Source organism: Aphelocoma coerulescens, chromosome 1 (genome assembly GCF_041296385.1).
Source record: "Aphelocoma coerulescens isolate FSJ_1873_10779 chromosome 1, UR_Acoe_1.0, whole genome shotgun sequence".
Lineage (NCBI taxonomy): Eukaryota > Metazoa > Chordata > Aves > Passeriformes > Corvidae > Aphelocoma > Aphelocoma coerulescens.
Genome location: NC_091013.1, coordinates 59,422,581 through 59,440,680, shown reverse-complemented (window position 1 = coordinate 59,440,680; position 18,100 = coordinate 59,422,581). Strand labels below are relative to the sequence as shown.

General features: G+C 36.3%; 1 long non-coding RNA gene across 1 annotated transcript; it reads right to left on the bottom strand.

Moving 5' to 3' along the window:
- Positions 1 to 505: 505 nt before the first annotated feature.
- On the bottom strand, positions 506 to 17,000 carry LOC138107802 (uncharacterized). Its single transcript, XR_011149709.1, has 4 exons — positions 16,784 to 17,000; positions 15,449 to 15,575; positions 6,152 to 6,347; positions 506 to 1,005 (listed from the first exon to the last, which is right to left on the bottom strand). It is a non-coding gene; the product is annotated as an uncharacterized lncRNA (long non-coding RNA).
- Positions 17,001 to 18,100: the final 1,100 nt, after the last annotated feature.

The window sequence follows — 18,100 nt, the reverse complement described above, 5'->3', positions numbered from 1 at the left end:
TACAGTGTTTGTCAAAATATTTATTACTTCTTATTTAAAGTAATGCCGTCCAGAACTTGAAATACTGCAACAGTTGTCCGGGATGCTGGATTTCAGTAAGTATGCAGTTCTCCATGTTCCAAAAACATTATATTCTCCAGATAAATTCAACTGAATTTCTACAGTTTCAAATGCTGAAATTACTTTGTTTTCTTTAGCATTTTATGGACATTTTTTGGATGCCCTACTAGTTCTGTGAAGTCCAAAAAACAAGTCGATGCAAGAAAGCAACTTAATTTTTTGGTATGTTGAAGTTTTATGCAAACCATAAAAGAAAGCTTAAGACAAAATGCTGCAAAAAAAAGAGAAAGAGAATAAACATGAGAAAAAAAAATGCAGAAATCCTGGAGTCACACTGAAAAAGAATGAAAAAGGAAAATGGAGAAACTTGAGAATTCAAGGAATTTTAATGTAAAGGAAATATTAAATTGATTTTAATAGCTTCTAACTTGGAAAATTTAATGCAAATTAAAAAACATGCCCCAAATTCACCTGATAATTTTACAAGGACAATTATAAGAGATAAGTGTAAGTTGTGTTCAGTTAATTGGAAGTAATGGATATAACAAAGGTAAATTGATAAGGTAAAATATACACAGAAAATGCATTTTGATAATAACAGATAGTATTTGATAGGCACTTCCAAAAGAGGGAGGGGTGGGTAGAATTGAAAAAAAGGCAAAGCAATAGACCACTTTGTAGATACACTTGCAGGCAGACCAGAGCTGCCTGATGTGTACACACAAGAGAGCACTGCAATTTTATGGGGCACAAGCATTCACCCAAGATGTCATGCCAGCATACTGGTCCTAGTTAGTGCATACAGAATTCATGTCACATCCTCTTCCTCCTTGCCTCCACTCCTGCCACAGTGGCCAAAAAGACACAGGAGAGCTCCAGTTGTGTGCTGTTGCTCTTCATGATTGTGACAATAAAAGAGTTCACTTCCTGGCAACTGATTCTGCTCTGCAAGCACAACATAAAAATTTCTTAAAGGGAAGAAAGAAATGCTCTGAAGAGGATCCTGGAGTAATGCAATAGTGAGGTAAAAGACCTTTGAGATAATAATTTTCATTCTATTGGTTTGAAGAGGAAACTATCTTTATAAACATTTCTCTTGGAACAGGGAGAAGATGAAAAATGCAGAACATTTCAACCTTACCTGCAGCTGAACAGCCAGTACTGACAGTGATTTTACTGTATAGGACTGTAATGACTGTGTCAGACATTATCAGAACTATTTCATTATTTCAGGTCCTCAGATTGTCCCACTGAGCAGGTACCACTCCTCACTCCATCCTGCCACTTTAATACTGGCTTTGGTGTTTAGACACAGTCTATGTCTCCATAAAACCTTGCAACTTGTACCATCATTTAAATCTCTACAAACTGAATGCTGCACATGCCAAAAATACCCCCAGACTATCCTGACAAGACACACTTTTTTCCCTTCACTGTCACTATCTCTACAGAAAAGATATCAGGCAAGTACAGTCATCTCAGTGTCTCTGAGCATATTAACTGCATTCATTGAATCCTGAAGGGACATGCATCCCTTAAGTCCATTTGTAATCCAGCTATGCTGCAAAGCAGTAGCCCAAGTATGAAATGAGTGTGCTTCTCATTTGTAAGGTACACAAGCACTTTAGGAAAAACTTGGAGCTACCTTTCCCTTTCCAGACAGTTGGCAGATTTGATCACATGAAGTTTTCAAAAACTGGCTTCAGAGCAGAATACAAATTAAACCTATGTTTCTTTTCCACCATTTGAAATTCCCAGCCCTCTCAGGTAAATTTATACTGAAATGTGAGCATCTGATTGTGATTTAATGTGTCCAATCAGAGTGCCTAGAGTTACTGAGCTACAGATTCCACACTCGGATACTCTCTTGTGTTGGAAATGCCTCATATCCCTATAGTATCTACACTTAGGATACAGTCACAGGGACACCTATGTAGGCATCTATAAATTGTCATATGTATTTGACCAGACACAGATCTTGCTGAGTGGCTCAGAGCCCTTGGTGTCTCCTACACTTGGGAAGACTTCTCATCAATTCCCTGGGGGAATAGTGCATTGAATCTACTGAATCAGTTGGGTAGAAAAGAGAAAAAGAAATTACTGATTTTTCGCTTGGTGGGTCAAACTCTCATATGGGATACAGGAAATCATTCTTTTGTGGGTTGTGGGGTTTGGTGGTTTGGGGGTGGTGGTTTTTGTATATGCAATTATTTATTTAAAAGATATAATAGCTTGGAGAGGGAGTAACAAAATTTTTCATTCCCTCAGACTGTTGCTTTCTGGTGTCCTTTTTTTTAACCTGGGCTGTAGAAGCCTGGATTTATGTTTCTCTTCTAAGCTGTGCCACTGGGACTGCAAGATAAGGCACAGCCTTGTCCCAGTGACTGCTGTATTGACTATCCATAGATGTCAAGGAAGTCTTTGCCTGCCTCCCAGGAGAAAGAGCTGGCCATAAGTACTTAATTCTAGAAAGTTCGTAGCTGACAATCTGATATCAGAGGGATTTCCTGTGGGAAATCACTGCCTCCCTGTGTTCTGGAATATTATGTCTGACCATGTTCAGCTCTTGGGGCCCCCTCTCTATTTTCAGATTCTCAAAGCAACTAGCCTGCTCAAGCAGCTGAATCCTGCTTATCTATTTTTTCTTAAGATTATCTCTTGTCATTGTACACAGAAAATGTTTGGGGATTTGCAGGAATGGGGAGGATGCAGCATATTTTTTGAAAGAACCTATAGAAATTTTGGACCTATGGCTTTGTACTTAACTATCATAAACATTTATTTTCAAAAATAAATTCAAATAATCTAAAGAGCTTCTATTTTGTAACTTCTGATTAACAATTTTGCCCTCGAAGCACAAGGCCATGTTTCAGTGTTATCAGTGAAATGTACTTTAACACTTGGCAGAAGTCAGCAATCTGTTGCAGAAGAAGGACTTGCCTCTCCCAAGGGCACAGAAGGGAGGCCGTGGCCAACTCCCTCACTTCGAGTTTAAAGAACAAGCAGAACGCTTCAACTACAAGGACAAACTTAAAAGGATATCCAGTTAGGTGCACAATGCAGGTGTTTGATTTCCATGTAATAGAGACAAAGACAGTGTTTCAAGATGGACATTTCCTTGCCCAAGGGTGGGTTTCTCTGGGTAGCAAACCCTTTGCGTGTGTCTCTCCCATAACCAGTCTCAACAGAACAGCTCTGTGGACAGGAGTCATTTGCTCGTATATTCAGATTCATATTCAAATCTGAATATTTTTTTCTCTTTGATCAAAACAAAGCAAAACAAAACAAAAAAAAACAACTAACCAACGAAACTAACACAAAAAAAAAATTGCTACTGTCATTTCCATAAGGGTTAATAGTATTATTCTGTACCCTACCTTGCACAGGTTAAAGAAAAAAAATTGCATCATGCTAACAAGCATCTAATTTGGTACAGAAATTTTTCTCATTACAACTTCATTTAAAGGTTTAGTGAAGCTATTAGTGATTATTTTTCTGGTGCCCATAAAAATATCTTTTTTGGTGAAAAAAGAAAAACAACTAAAGTTGTGTAGTTTTAATTATCATCTCCTCTAGCATAAGAGCACCAAAGGAGGGAAATGTAACACTAAATGTAATAAAAAAGCAACAGTGTTCAGATAATATTGCAGAAGAAATCGAATATTGTGAAGCATGGAATTACACATCAGAAATCTCATATAAATTTAAATGAAAAGTTCTAATGGAAGGCCTTTTAATCTAATGAAAACATATGAATTTGCAAAGGACAATGTCTCTCATTTAAGCTATCAAATTTGATAAAATGATCTCAGAAAGGTTTAGGTCTAATTATATTTTCAAAAAATAACTGTTGACAGAGAAATGAAATAATCTTCTTGAAGAGAACTAACAGAAAATATTAATTAAACCAGAATGCTACAGCAGGGAAAATGAGGCTGATATGTGCCTTGTTTCCCAGTGTAGAAACACATTCAGCAAAGCAGCTACTGAAACATCAAACTTGTTTTATCAGTGTTGTTTCACCAGTATATCAAATGTTCAAGTGATTAGTTCTTGGAACATCCTTTCCTCAAGACTCATTGAGTGTGACTACCTACAATTAATCCAACGCCTAACTATAAACCAATGAAACACTAAAGAACTTCCCTCAGATACACTTCTTTCAGTGATAAATACTCATATTAGTTAATTAAATAATTAGATATTTTGTCAAGTGATCTGGCACTATATTTCCTGTTAATAGCAGAGATAAATGAAACAGTTATGCTTGCATAGTTCTACATATTTGGATTCTAGCACTATTTATTTGGGTTTTCTGGAAAGGTTAAAAACCTGTTTCAAAATTGTCACACTTTTTAAACATGTCTTCTTAATAAAATGAATCCAATAGGTGAAAATGCACGGTGATACTTACATTTTTATTATTTGGTTTGTTTATAATCAGTAAAAAGTGGGAAAGTGGAGAGTTCCATAATCATATTGTACTGATTACGTGAATCTCTCCCTTTCTTTAAAAAAATGTGAAATTATAATTTTCCTTAGATAAAAGGAAAACAGCACTCCCTTTTAACATTATCATGTACTAGTTGAGTTGAGATTTTATCACATATTTTTTATGCTAACTACATTATTTCCTAATATGATAAAATAGATGTTGTATGCCCCCAATCTGGTATTATTTTTAAAATGTGCAGGGACTGTTTGGGTTTTATAGCCAAATTTGAAAAAGCATAGACATTATCCACTACTGTTCTCTAAACTATCTTAGAGCTAATTCTGACTTCAAGAACACTTATGATAAAAGTAACTATATAAGTTTTAAGTATTAAAGAATATTCTAGACTTATTCTGTTTGAATTATACTCCAGGTCTTGAGGAAAGTTTTAAAGGACTTAGATCACTGGAAGTCATTATGCTTTTCATGGGCAATCAGAACAAATGTTATTAAAATGAATATCTCAGTAAGATTCAATTATTTATCACAGGTTTTGCTTATAATGATACCACTTTCCTTTTTTTAACATCTTGGCAAAAAAATTGTATGAAATAATAGTTATTCTCAAGCTAGTATTATTCGACCTCAGCAAAGAAAAAGGTTTTACGTCGCCTCACAGATTTTTTTCTTTTGCTGTGCTTTTTAAAGAGGGATTCAGTTTTTGTATTGAAAGGGATTTTTCAGAATCAGTTTTCCAGAAGGGGAGGTGAGTAATTTGAATTTAACTCTTTGTTCCTGTTGCCTATAGCTGGAGTCACTGAACTCAAAGTCTTCAAAATTAACATTAACTTCAGGACTACAGGAAGAACAGAGCCCACAATGTCTGATAATACTGTAATGAAACAATGTGCAGAGCTCACAATATCTGATAATGTTATAATGAAACAATGTACAAGTGTTAGATCTTAAAAAAAAATGATAATGTAATGTCTGTATTCAAGTATAAAAAATAGTTCTTAAAGCACTATGTGCTATAGATGTCTTTTGGATTCAGTTACTCTTCATGATATTTTACTAAATGTCAGGGAGGTTTCCTAGACAGTCCTGTTCATCAGATCATGAAAGTAGCCTGTTTTTCTTAACAGATCACAGCAAACCGAATGCAAAAGTTCCAATCCTTACAGTTTGGTGGGAGCTTTAACAGCCTCTGGAAAAAAAATCAGAATGACATGCAATTGTGTGAACAAAAGTTTGTGCGATCATTATATCTAGAGTTTGAATTCACGAAAAAAAGTCTGGGAAAAGTTTTTATGCTCAGCCCATTCTTTATCATCCTTCTAGTATTCCTTTCAGATGTGAATTTACACTCCTCACTGCTCTTCTCCCTTCCTTTCATCAAGTTTTATATCCTTAAGTTATTAACACACCTGCTTCTTGCCTCACACATGTACACACCCTTCAGTGAGGTGACCTGCTTTCTCTCTGGTTCTGGGGATGACCCTGTCTGCTCCAACTCAGCACGGCCTATCTAAACTTACTGCTTTCTGTGAGGTACAATATAATTTTCTACCCCATGAGGCAACCTTCAAATAATATTTCAAAGCTTTTGCACACAAAAAATTTTACATATCCTTGGGTGACAGTTTGTATAAATACCTCTTTTGTCTGCAAAACATCTGTTGTATTTCCATTCTTCAAAAACAGTTGAGTGAAGCTGCCAGTTTATCTTTTGACTTCCACATTCTGCATCAACAGGACCACTCTGAGAGGGACGCAGCACCCTTTTGCAGAGGAGGTGGAAGGACAGCAGGAGATCTCGCAAGCCACCAGTAGGATTAAGGACCAGAATGACCTGGGAGTGGATGTGCAGTCAAATTTAGGGGTGGTAGAAACAAAGTAATATTAGGCATTCTGTACACTTTGCTGCAAACCTGGATTAAAAATAAACCTTAAGGAAAGAATCTACCATGCAAGGACAAGCACCAGGAAGGAGATTTGTTTGCAATTTATATTTTAATTTCTCATTTCTAACAGATCTGACTTTTGCTATTAGCTGTCTCATACTAGTTTGTGTCATCATAAAACCTAGCTTTACAGAAACTAAGGTATAATAGTTTCATGAATGCTGCGGGAGTAGGGCTGAGGCCATGGTATGTCTAAGCTTCAGACAGCTTAAGTTCCTTACACCAACCACAATGTCACCTGTCCTCTGTTATGCATATCTCCAGGTTTTTATAAACATTCTTCCATAATCTTTTCCCTTATAAGTCCACTCTCAGCAAACTCACCAGTGGAGGACACAGTAGAAACTTGGCAGTCTACATGTACCCTAAATATCATATTACTAAATAAAAATTGTAGAGGACAACCCCATAGACAGGGAAGAGACTGACAGCCAGATGCTATGTAGGGTGGATGCTTCTATACATTAACAGAGTTACTCTTAATAGCATGGATTGAGCATATTCACATATAGTCCCAGAGCTAAATTTAAGTCCCTGAAAGCCATGCATTTAGCAATATAGAAATAGTCATTAAATCTTAGAGATCCACCAGAGCTCTTTTGAAGAACTGGACAGCTACAGTTGAGCAGCCTAAACTTTTTGCTTATTAAAAGCTGAATGTGATTACCTTGGTTTCAGGAGAGATTTCTTTTGCAATATTTTTGGAAATACATTTTCAACATTTCATGCACAAAAATTGATAAAATATTTGGCATTTCTTCTGAAATATGAATTTATACATGAATTTGGAACCTTTAATGTAGGGGAAAATCGCATTTTATTTCCTTTATTTCTGTTCACTATTTTTTCATCTGAACATTATTATAGGTCAAGAGGGGCATAATGCAATATTGTTCACTATGGCATATTATTGCTTTCATATCCTGTTTTTCAGTTTTAAAATATTAGGACAATTTTCTCCTAGAATAAATGAAAACATCCCAATTTCTAGATGAATTCCTTCTTTCGATTTTGAGAAATTGATGTATCCAATGTCCATGGCAATGGACAGAATTCTTGCAGTTCCTGTTGAGATGACTTGAACCAATCATAGAACAGCAGTGCTTCACAAAGTGAACTTTAGCACAGGGGAACTAATCTCCCAAGTCTCCTTCTGCAGCTAATGGAGAGACAGAAGCATCTCTACAGGCAATTCAGAGGATTCTATAATCTTCTATAAGAAGTGGAATAATACTGAAACTAATTTTAGATTCTGCCTTGCCATCCAGAGGAACCTATCTTTCCCTATTGAACACCTTGAACCTGGGGAGATTAGCAACCCAGGAAATGGATAGTCTTCACATTTACACCCCTAGGGCTGGACTATTTCACCATAACTCAGAGGTAAGCTGATATAAAGCATACACTCAAATATTGGTATCTGTATCGGTTTTCTTGACTTATTTCTACATATACATTTTTATAATCTGAAATATCAAGTATTTCTATTGTTTTGACACCAGCCATCAGTGATAATAAATAAAATAATACTAATATACAAGATGCAGTTTTATAATAATGTTGTATACCTACACATATGCAAACTTTCATTTTTGGGAGGAGAAAAAAATTTTTAACAAGTTTTTTCTTGTGCTGGGAATAATTATTTTGTGATTTTTCCATAATCAAAGAGATTTAAAGAGAAATTTTGGCTTCAACCACACAGGATTTACTTGGTAGGTTCAATAAAAGAAAAAATCCAAGTAATTCTGCTTTTAGATGATTTCCACTTTTGTTTATTTCATGCTCTACATGAGACTGAGACAATTAATGAATATTGACAGCACTGCAGCAGTAACAACTGCACCTCAGCAATCTCCATGAAAGAGACCCTAGTGTTGGAAATTAATTTCTTACAAGGTGACAACTCCATTTTCTTTCCAGTGCAGCAGATAAAAACTGAACGCTTGGTTTGGGCTGTGTATAGCAGACAGTACCATGAACATTCTGTCCCAACTGCATTCCCATTGCTCTCTGCCAATGACAAAGCAAAAGGCAGTCAATACAACAGTTCTTGTGAATCATCAAAGTTTGATGTGAAAAAGATCAGGAAATACTCTACTTTTCTAAGTTGATCCAGCCTAGTTCCACAGAGTCCATTTTTGAGATGGACCACCCCTTGCCTTCAGGGCCAGGCAGGCCCTGTGGTTGGTCATCTTGGGACATCTGGAACTGGCTGTGTCCAGTACAGGGCAGACCCAGACACTACCCATGAAGGCCACCCTGCAGCCCCCATGTCCACTGCCTGGGCACCTGCTCTGAGTACAACCACGTGCCTTACAAGACTGTGAAAAAGATTTCCTCTCCTTGGTGTCATATCTTAACCCCGCTAATACCCATGACAAAACTTCAGTACCATTTTTACCCACAGCATTTGGTTTTGCTTAGTCAAAACAAACTTGTTCAGTGCTTTTAAAGTTCCCATACAAAGGGGGGACTTAGAAACTTCCTTTCTTATAAACTTCCTGTCTGTTTTACCAATGCACTCATTGTTTCTGCACTTGTGACTGAAAGAATGGAAATCCTTGAACTGTTCATCCTTACTATCTCTTGTTTATAATTCCTTTTTCCTTAGCTTAAAACAAATCATTTTTATCAATCTGAGTTTGTTAAGAAAGATTTAATGAAATTTAATTCTGATTCTTTGTTGAAATCCTATTATATCACAGTTAACTGGGCATCTTTTGAGAAATTTTGTGCAAAATATTTTGTTTTCTAGGTAAGTATATCCTTTATATTTCAAGGATGCCCATTGCTCTAGACTTTGGTTGGCTCTTTTGATTTTGACATTCCACCATTTTAGCAAAAGAGATTCCAGAGTAAGGGGGTAGTTTCATGGCAGTAGTACTGGACACCTTGGAGACCAAAAACAGTGAGCCTTGAGGAAAGGGCTGATGAGCATAGAGAAGTGAAAAAGCAGAGATGATAAAAATGATCAATATAAAAGGAAGAAGAAAATAATTTTTGAGCACTTCCTTGACCAAGATAAAGAGTAGGCTAGCAGTGACTTCAGTCAGTGAAATGGATGAAGGTGAAATTCATTTGGAAAAGATGAAGAAAACAATTGAAGGAGAAAGCTAGACTGTTCATGTTTTGCACACAACTAATTTCCTATGATAATGCTATTCCATCTGTAGGCAGATAGAGCAATACCATAGGAAATCAAATAAAGAATATACTTTTACATTATGAATATGCCTCAGGTCTGTTAAAGCAGAGATGATGACAGAAATCCATGAGGCTGTATTTGATAATGTTTAATTACTTATATCAGGACTGTTGTTCTACTGTCTTTTGCTTAAATAACTCTACAATTAATATTTTTATGTGACTTAAAATAAATGAACAATGGTTACCATTGATAGAAAAATTGATTGAGAACAGAACAGCTACTAGTCATTCTTTGGACCTCCCAGAGGACCTAATCTGGTAAAATGTATCATGGGTGCTCAAGTAGGGATTTCAGAGACAGGACTATAACACACAGGAGGCACTCTACCTTTAATGAACACGCACGGCATTAACAACCTGTCATGTAACAGATGTAGAGCATACAACAAATACTTAGAGACCCTATTCCAAGGAGAAGAAGTCACCATATTTTTTGTCTTTTTGATATACAGCTGTGACTAGACAGGCTACATTCTTTTTATGTGACAAAGCCTGCATTATGTTTGTATTTATTCTGGGAGCAGTGATGAAATTTTGTAGATATAATTCTGTCCCTTTTAGTGCTTTACATGTGAAAAACAGTCTATTTCTTTACAAATGAAACAGAGATGTGAGTTAAAGGTGACATGCAGTTTATTTTAAGCAACTAAAATGCTTTTTGTTCACTGAATTTCCCAAATAACAAGGGTAAAGGGAACAATTCTCACTTAAATGATTCAATTTCTTTTGTGTCTATGCAGCACAGGTCACTTGGAATCCAGAATAATGGACTCATTGCCTGATGCACCAGCTTTCCTGTAATCTGTAGTCTGATGCCACACACATGAAGGAACCTCAGTTAGACACAATGAAATAATTTGGGAAAGTAAAGGAATTTTATACTGGCCAAATTTAAGAATCACATGAATACTTGAGGATCTAGAATGAATGTTTTGCTAAAAAGACTGTATGGTTAAGATTTTATATATTTGTGCTATGTAACAAATTAAAAATAATTTAGAATTAAACTTTATTAGATTCAGAAAGTTTTCTGCCTCCCTCATATATTCAGATACTGAGTCACATTTCCTTGTGTCTGAAACTAGGTTATCAGATCGACCAGATGGAACCTTCACGTCTAGTTGCTAATTATTCTTTATTACATTTCATATTATTTGTAATGTATATGAGCAGTTCTCAGGAGTTATAATCCCTTTTATTACACTACCATTACCATCTTATATACCCAGTAGCCTTTTATAATCACAGGAGAAGGAGAAAAAAGTTTAAATCATGAGAAATATCTTGAGAGTTTTCTTTTTAAAGAAAAGACTGCAGAAAATTTTTTCCCAAACATAATATAACTTAGAAGAAAATTTTCATGTTAATGGATGTGCAGCCCAGATGTGCTTACTCACCCTGAATAGAGGCTCTGGTAATTAAATACTACAGCTTAAGGACACAATCGGTTTAAATTAATGAAAATCTTTGAGCAGTAACAGTTTACAGGCTCTTTACACAAGGTATAGCAATTGGATTTTCAAATAGTTTGGCACTTCATCTCATTACCCTTCCACCACTCTAAAATTTACAGCAGGTGACAATGAAGTTGCCTCACATACAAGAAGTATGAAATCTATATAGTATACATAATGCTGATTAATAGAAACTCTAAGAACCTAATATTCAAGCAGCTGGATGAGGACTTTACTATCTTCCTTATCAAACTACAGCACACCCACTGCTTTGTACCATAGTTAAAATTATCCTGAGATTATATTCACTACACAGTCAATACTCAATAGCATTTTGTGTGATTTGCTTTTCTAAGAGAAACACTTCTGACCAAGACAGAAAAAATTTACAAATCAAAGACATAGCAATGACCAGTGTTGTCATGGCACCGTGACAAAGTGCATGAAAAGGTAACCCAGTAGTTTCCAAGCTGCTCCACTTCTGGGGTCACAGTCTTCCTTCCACTGGCAAAATCTAGATTCACAACTACTCAGCTGGTAGCAGAGGGATCTGTTCTGTGGTCTTGCAGGAACTACTTACACACACTATGGATAAAATATATTTCAGGCACCCAAAACAAGTGTTGAAGACTGGAACATAAACTCTCCTTACGTGCTGATAAACTATCTTTTAATGTCTTTTTTTTTTTAAATAAACCATCCTAGAGTCATTCTTAATCTTCCATTTGGTAAGATAAATAACCTTAATATCAGGAGTTTTCCACTTTGCTGTGACCTTTAACTGTGTTTATTCAGTCCTGCGGCACTTCTCTGACCCCCCTCCCGTTTATCTCCATGGCTTTTTTGAGAGGACATTTGAGAATTGACTTACATAATAGCAAGAAACTACAGAGATATTTTAACAATGGTAGCCCTGTTTTCTACTTTATGCCATGAAGAATGAATTACCCTAGACTCCAGGGGGTGACTTCAGATTTTTAATTTTTCCTGAATTTTATAAGTAGTTAAGGAATCAGCTATCCAATTTACAGTGTGATTTGAAGAGCTGGTGTTTGTAAATTTGCCCCCTCTGCATAACAGCTGAGGAGCATGTATTTGTAGATGCTATTCTTTTGCAAGTTTATTAATATAAACACCAGTTACCATACTTCCTTTTTTTTCCCTCCCAAAGTTATTTCTAACTCAAGAAAAGATAGAGCTATCTTCTGGGGTTTTTATAAGAAAAAAAGTGCCCCTCCCCTTATTATTTTGCCTAAATGTTATTTCCTAAAAGATGCATAAATGGTGATTTTAAAATTCCAGTCATGTGAATCATCCCCTCAGGTTTCCGCTATACCAAAGAGGTTGTGTTTATGCTCATAAATAAGCAATTCCAATTATGCTTGTTTATTACCCAAGCTCCTATCATTGGTGTATAGGCAATTAAAGATTAAAGAATTTCTTCTCTCCTCGTCCTTTGGTGTCTTGATTAATTTTGTTCTCAGCATCACAATTCCGTACTGAAAGTTCATGTGTTTCCTCTTTTCACCCTTCTCTTTTATTTGATGCCATCCTAACCACTGTAGTATATTTCTTTGGTACTTGCCTCAGTGATGTTTTCTAAGGAACTTTAAAAGGTTTTTAGGACTTCCTAATGCCTATGTTGAAATTAATTCTCAGAACTGATTGCCATTTTATTAGCAGAGTAACGCCTTAACAGAAATCCATGGTTGATTGGCAGCCAGCTGTACCATGCCTCTGTCTTTACCTTTTAAGGAAGCAAACAATCTACTTCGGCATTGTTCGTATTGTGCCACATTTCACATCTTTTCCATCAGGATAAGTTCTAGTACTACAAAATACTTACTAGTACCTAGCAATCCACTTCAAATTGTCTTATATATTAACTTTTAACTAGCATGCTACTGGACCGTGCCAGGGCAGACTGAATCAAATGTCACTTCTTATAAGCAAAACTCATGCTCAAATTCCTATCACATCAAAGCAAAATAAATTGTGGTGTGGTAGTATGAATTCCTTTTGCCAAGCTGTCAGGTAAAAAAAGTTGAACAATTCACAAAAACAATTATGTTCATAGGCAGTCATTCTTAAGTGTGTCATTTCTTAAGAAAGTTTTATGAATAATTCAAGTAGTGACTTTAATTAGTGTTTAAATGATCAAAAAAGATAGTTCTGCTTAAATAATGATGTGATTTTACTAGCAACTGTTTTACCACCATGAAAATTATTGAAATAGAAATCCTTCTAAGACAACTAATCAAACTTGAATAAATGCAGATGCCACTATATTTTTCTGTGGGTAAATTTGACTGCTTTAGTCATGCAAGCAGAGTTTACAGCACATCTCTGGGGAGTACACAAGGATCTTAATAAATCTCAGCTATGTCTTTCACAGGTAACAGATATTCTTAAGACTGACATCTTTAACTTCCTTATGTCCCTCTTCAACTTCTGTAGAAGTCAGCAAAACATCTTACATTGCTAATATTTGGAGGAGGAAAAGGTCCATATCAATGAGACTCTTGCAGACACTGACAAGTGTCTTGCAGACACTGACACAAGAGGTTGTGATTAATATTTTGCAGCTGTCATAACCAGGGGGTATAAATCCTGTTTCATGGAAATCAGTGAAAGTTTTTGCTCCAGACTTCACACATTATCTCAATCTTAAAAAGGTGTGATTTGGTTGCCTAACTGGAGTTAAACAATATCACTTTTGGCATGCTTTCGTAATGCACCAGATCATCTGTCACCCCAGAAGAAGGGCACTGAAACCCACTGTGTCAGATCTGGCAGCCCCACATGAATGTATGAGATACAGAAAACCTGAAATAGCACCAAATGCCTGTGTTTAGGCCACCAAATTTTATCCAAAGCGTTTCTTAAGTTGGGAGTTATATATAAGTGATGGGGAAGATGAAAAAAAATTCAATTTTTATATACATATTTTCTTTTTTAACACGACTTAAGCATTCTGTGATTCTGTGAACTTGTCATTCAACCAAGCCTTCTTTTAAGTAGCAATGCCTTAGGTAAAAATAACAGGAAATTGAAGATCTGAAGAAGGAGATACTAGCAGGTCTCAGTTTTAATTTTCATGGGAATTAATTTATAATATTTTTTCTAACTTTGATTGCTTAAAAAGAAATTTAATTTGTGTCTACCTGCCTCTAAATCATCTTTCTCTATGTTCCTGCCTTCTCAGACTTTAACACGGTGAGTAGGCGACTACTTTAGCATGAGATGACTTGTTCTCCACTGACTGTACTGAACAATTTCCACAATGGGAGATTAACACCCAGCTAATAGGCAGGCTGACCAGTCTTAGACACAGCCTGGAACAGAATCCTTCTTTCAGCTGCTAACACACAGGCATTTGGTTCCACTGAAACAACCAGAATAGCTGAGAGTTCATACAAAGGCAGCAAACATGACACTCAAAGTCTGGGCCTGCTGAAGGGCAGGTCAGGCACTATGAGGTGTCTCAGCTGGTCCCAGATGGCTGTGTTTAGGCAACTGAATTGGGCCCACAGCACCTTTCTTAGAAACTGGGACTAAGAATGTTGCCAGATCTTTCTAGGCAGAGCATAATAAAGGCTAGTCTAGGTTTTGCTCCATGATTATTATGGTTGATGCTGAAGAAAACTGTCTGCCTTTTGTCAATCCAGTTGGCTCTCAATATATTATAAAAGTATGCAATTGGCAAGCAATATGCACAGGAGCTTACAGTGAAATTTTTATAACAGTGAAATTCTGAAAACAGTGAAATGCCTTCTAATGGACTTACTGATGTTTATATTTACAGGGAAGCAGGTTTCCAAAACACAGTAAAGCTTTTTCTTTCATCAGTAAAAATATATTCTTGTGAATAGTAAAGATTCTTGCATTTGTGAAGATTCATTTGGAGCAAAAGGCAATTATCAGTAAGAGGATGGTAATCTCACTAAATGAGTGAACTCACAAGCATCTCAGAATATATTATTCTCATGATGTGCAAATGTTCAAAGCAAGAGGAGTTAGGAGGAAGCAGAGTGAGGAATTAAAAACAAATAATCAACTGCTTATATTTCAGATACATCCAACTTTTTTCATCACTATGTCTTGCAACATTGCAACAATGGTGTGAGCCAAACATATGTGTAGTGCAGGGTTTTGAGGGATTAGTCTTCTTAGTCCAACTTATACTGTTGGAAAACAGTTTTCTATGTTACATTAAGAAGTAAGACTCATTCTTCATGGGACCCTAAGTTTTAAAAAAAAAATAATATTTTTCAAGGTTCTTTTAAAGAACAAAGGAAGAGATGTACATAAAAATTTTGAGTTACCCATTCTTTGTCTCACATTGTTGTTTCATGAGAAAGTCTTACAGAGAGAGAAGAAAAGTCACTTTGCAGTCCTCCTGGGATATAGAAATCGTGTATGAATCCATAATGTCTTCTCATCCATGCATCACTGGGGAAGGAAAAAATCAAAGTAAGCTTTCTCTTCCAGCCCTGAAATGTGCTTACTTTCTCTTTTTGCTGATTACATGCTCTCTTTACTGCTGAAATAATATTAAAAGCACATAATAAAAACTTTAACTATTTAATTTAAACCCGGTTGTTTGCTTTAAACAACATATACAGAAATGGTCATCTACCTCCCAAAATAAACTCCTGGCAAACAAACAAATTCATCAACAGCTACCATGAAATATAAGAGGGTTTTATATTTCCTTCAGCATAAAACAGGGAAAAATAAATCCCATCAGTAAGTAAATGAAGTGGATCTCAGCATAACCAATCTATGAGCTGAAAATTAGTTTAATTCCCATGGTAGGAAGTTTAAGAGATTCATAGATTAGAGGGCCAGAAGGGACTGTTGTGATCAAATTTATAAACTTATGCAGAGATTTTCAAAGGCACAGAAGACATTTGGGTATGTAATTCCCACTGACTTACAAAAGAATTTGGATTCTAATTGTGACTTCATTATAGAGCACCCCTCTCAAAGAATAGTAATTTGACCAATACCCTGAATCCTAAATCATGATGCATAATAGTCAATGTCACCCATGATTCAATTACAAGTGTCTCAACATAGTCAAAATGCAAACAAATTATAGCACCCTCAGTGCCCAGTATTTTTCTTCTGACATTGCCTGAAGAGGAGCTAAAAGAAATTTGATTGCTAGGCCTGTTCAAAGACCTGTGTAGCCACAGTGGTGGTGAAAGTATCTTTAGACCAAAATAGAAAACACAGACTATCTGAAGTAAGCAGAACGACAGGCAAAAGCCTACTCCTCAAGGGAAAACACATTTCTTATTTAATTTATTTGACAAAATAATTCTTTCTCTATGGAAAATGTCCTGATGACATCAGCACATTATAATAAATTGCAGTTTTTCAAGCTTACTAGAGCAGAGTCAGGATTCAACTTGGAAGGGGTTAAATGCATTTTTGTTACTAAAAGAACTCTTCTTGAACAGTGTACCGGTTTGGCCAAATTTAGAAATATATACTCTGAGAGAAGGCACAACCACCCCTCCCCCACCAGGTTCGGGAAAAAAAAATAAATTTTCCTCGAAGGAAAGTGAAGAAGATAAAACTATTTATTTAACAAACACACGGGAAAGGAAAATGAGGTTAAATGGTAAAATCTTTTGCTGTGGAGGAAAAACCTGGGAAAGCGTTAGTGTCCTCCCTTTGGTCTCCTCGGAGCCGGGGCTTGGCCCAGGGCCAGGCCCTCTGTGCCCGATGAAAAGTCCTCCTGATGTGCTCTGAGGTTGAAAAGCAGTCCAGTAGCAAAGGGAGAAAAATCCGGAATTCTAGAGAAGGGAAAAAGCAAAGTCCAACTCTCAGTCTCTCTCCGGAGAACCAGAAACTGAAACAACTGGCCAAAAGCTGACTGGAACGCAGCAAGCCGGGTGCTTCCTCGCTCCCCCGCTGCCGCTGGGAAGGGAAAAAAAAACCTCCTATCTTTATGTGACCTTGAACAAGCTGCAAACTGCTTTGAGAAAGTTTTGCTCAGTTTTTTCTTCTCCCTCTCAGGCTCAGTTTAGAGGCACAGAAAGGCACAAAAATTAATTTCTGGGCATAGGCAGCGATATGGGATACATATCATAACGTCACCCCAAGACAAACAGGAAAAGGCATATTCATCAAAAAAAAAAGGAAATTTGTTAATCTCTTATAACAGACTGTTTCTCTGTGGTCTACTTCCTGTATTTAAATACAGTTTATCTTAGTTTTAAAAATAGCATTTAAAAAAGGAACAGAGGAAGTGTTACACTGAGCGAGACAGTAATCCATCTATTCCTAGTATGCGGTCTCCAAGAGTGGTTGTTAACACAGACTCTTATTTTGTCAGATATATCTGGTGTCTTCTAATGACAGTTTTAAAACTCTATTTGTATTTCTCTTCTGCTAAGCGATTTTTTTTTTTAATGCTTGCTTACTCATTTATTTATTTCACTGTTACTGGCAATGCTTTCTGAAGTGTTGCCACAAACACAACTTCTTACCTTTTTTATTCCACCTGTGTTGGCTCTGAAGAGAGATGGTTTCCTCCAGCAGTCACATTTTGAAAATTTTGCTGTTGGTCCTCAAGCATTCTCCCTAGTTTCAGAGACAGGGAGAAAATTTAAGTCTGGGAATACTAATAGTACTGCAGTTTTCTTACCAGGAAAGAAGTGTTTTTTCAGTGTATCTGCTGCTGCTGCTTCCTTCCCAAGGTGGCTGACATGGAAGCCCTGTCAATACGCTGACCACCCAAAAACAAAAATAAAGAAATCCCAGTAATGTGTTTTCTATTGAAACACCTGCAGTATTGGTACAATCTCAAAAGCTGAAGAGATCATGGGAACTATTTTATACATTAGTCAGTTCCATCTACAGTCTAGGTTCCTTACTTCCACATATGTTAATGGACTTAGGCACTGAAATTATAATTTTGACTAGTTCTGGCCGATAACTATGTCATGTGCCTAATGGAAATA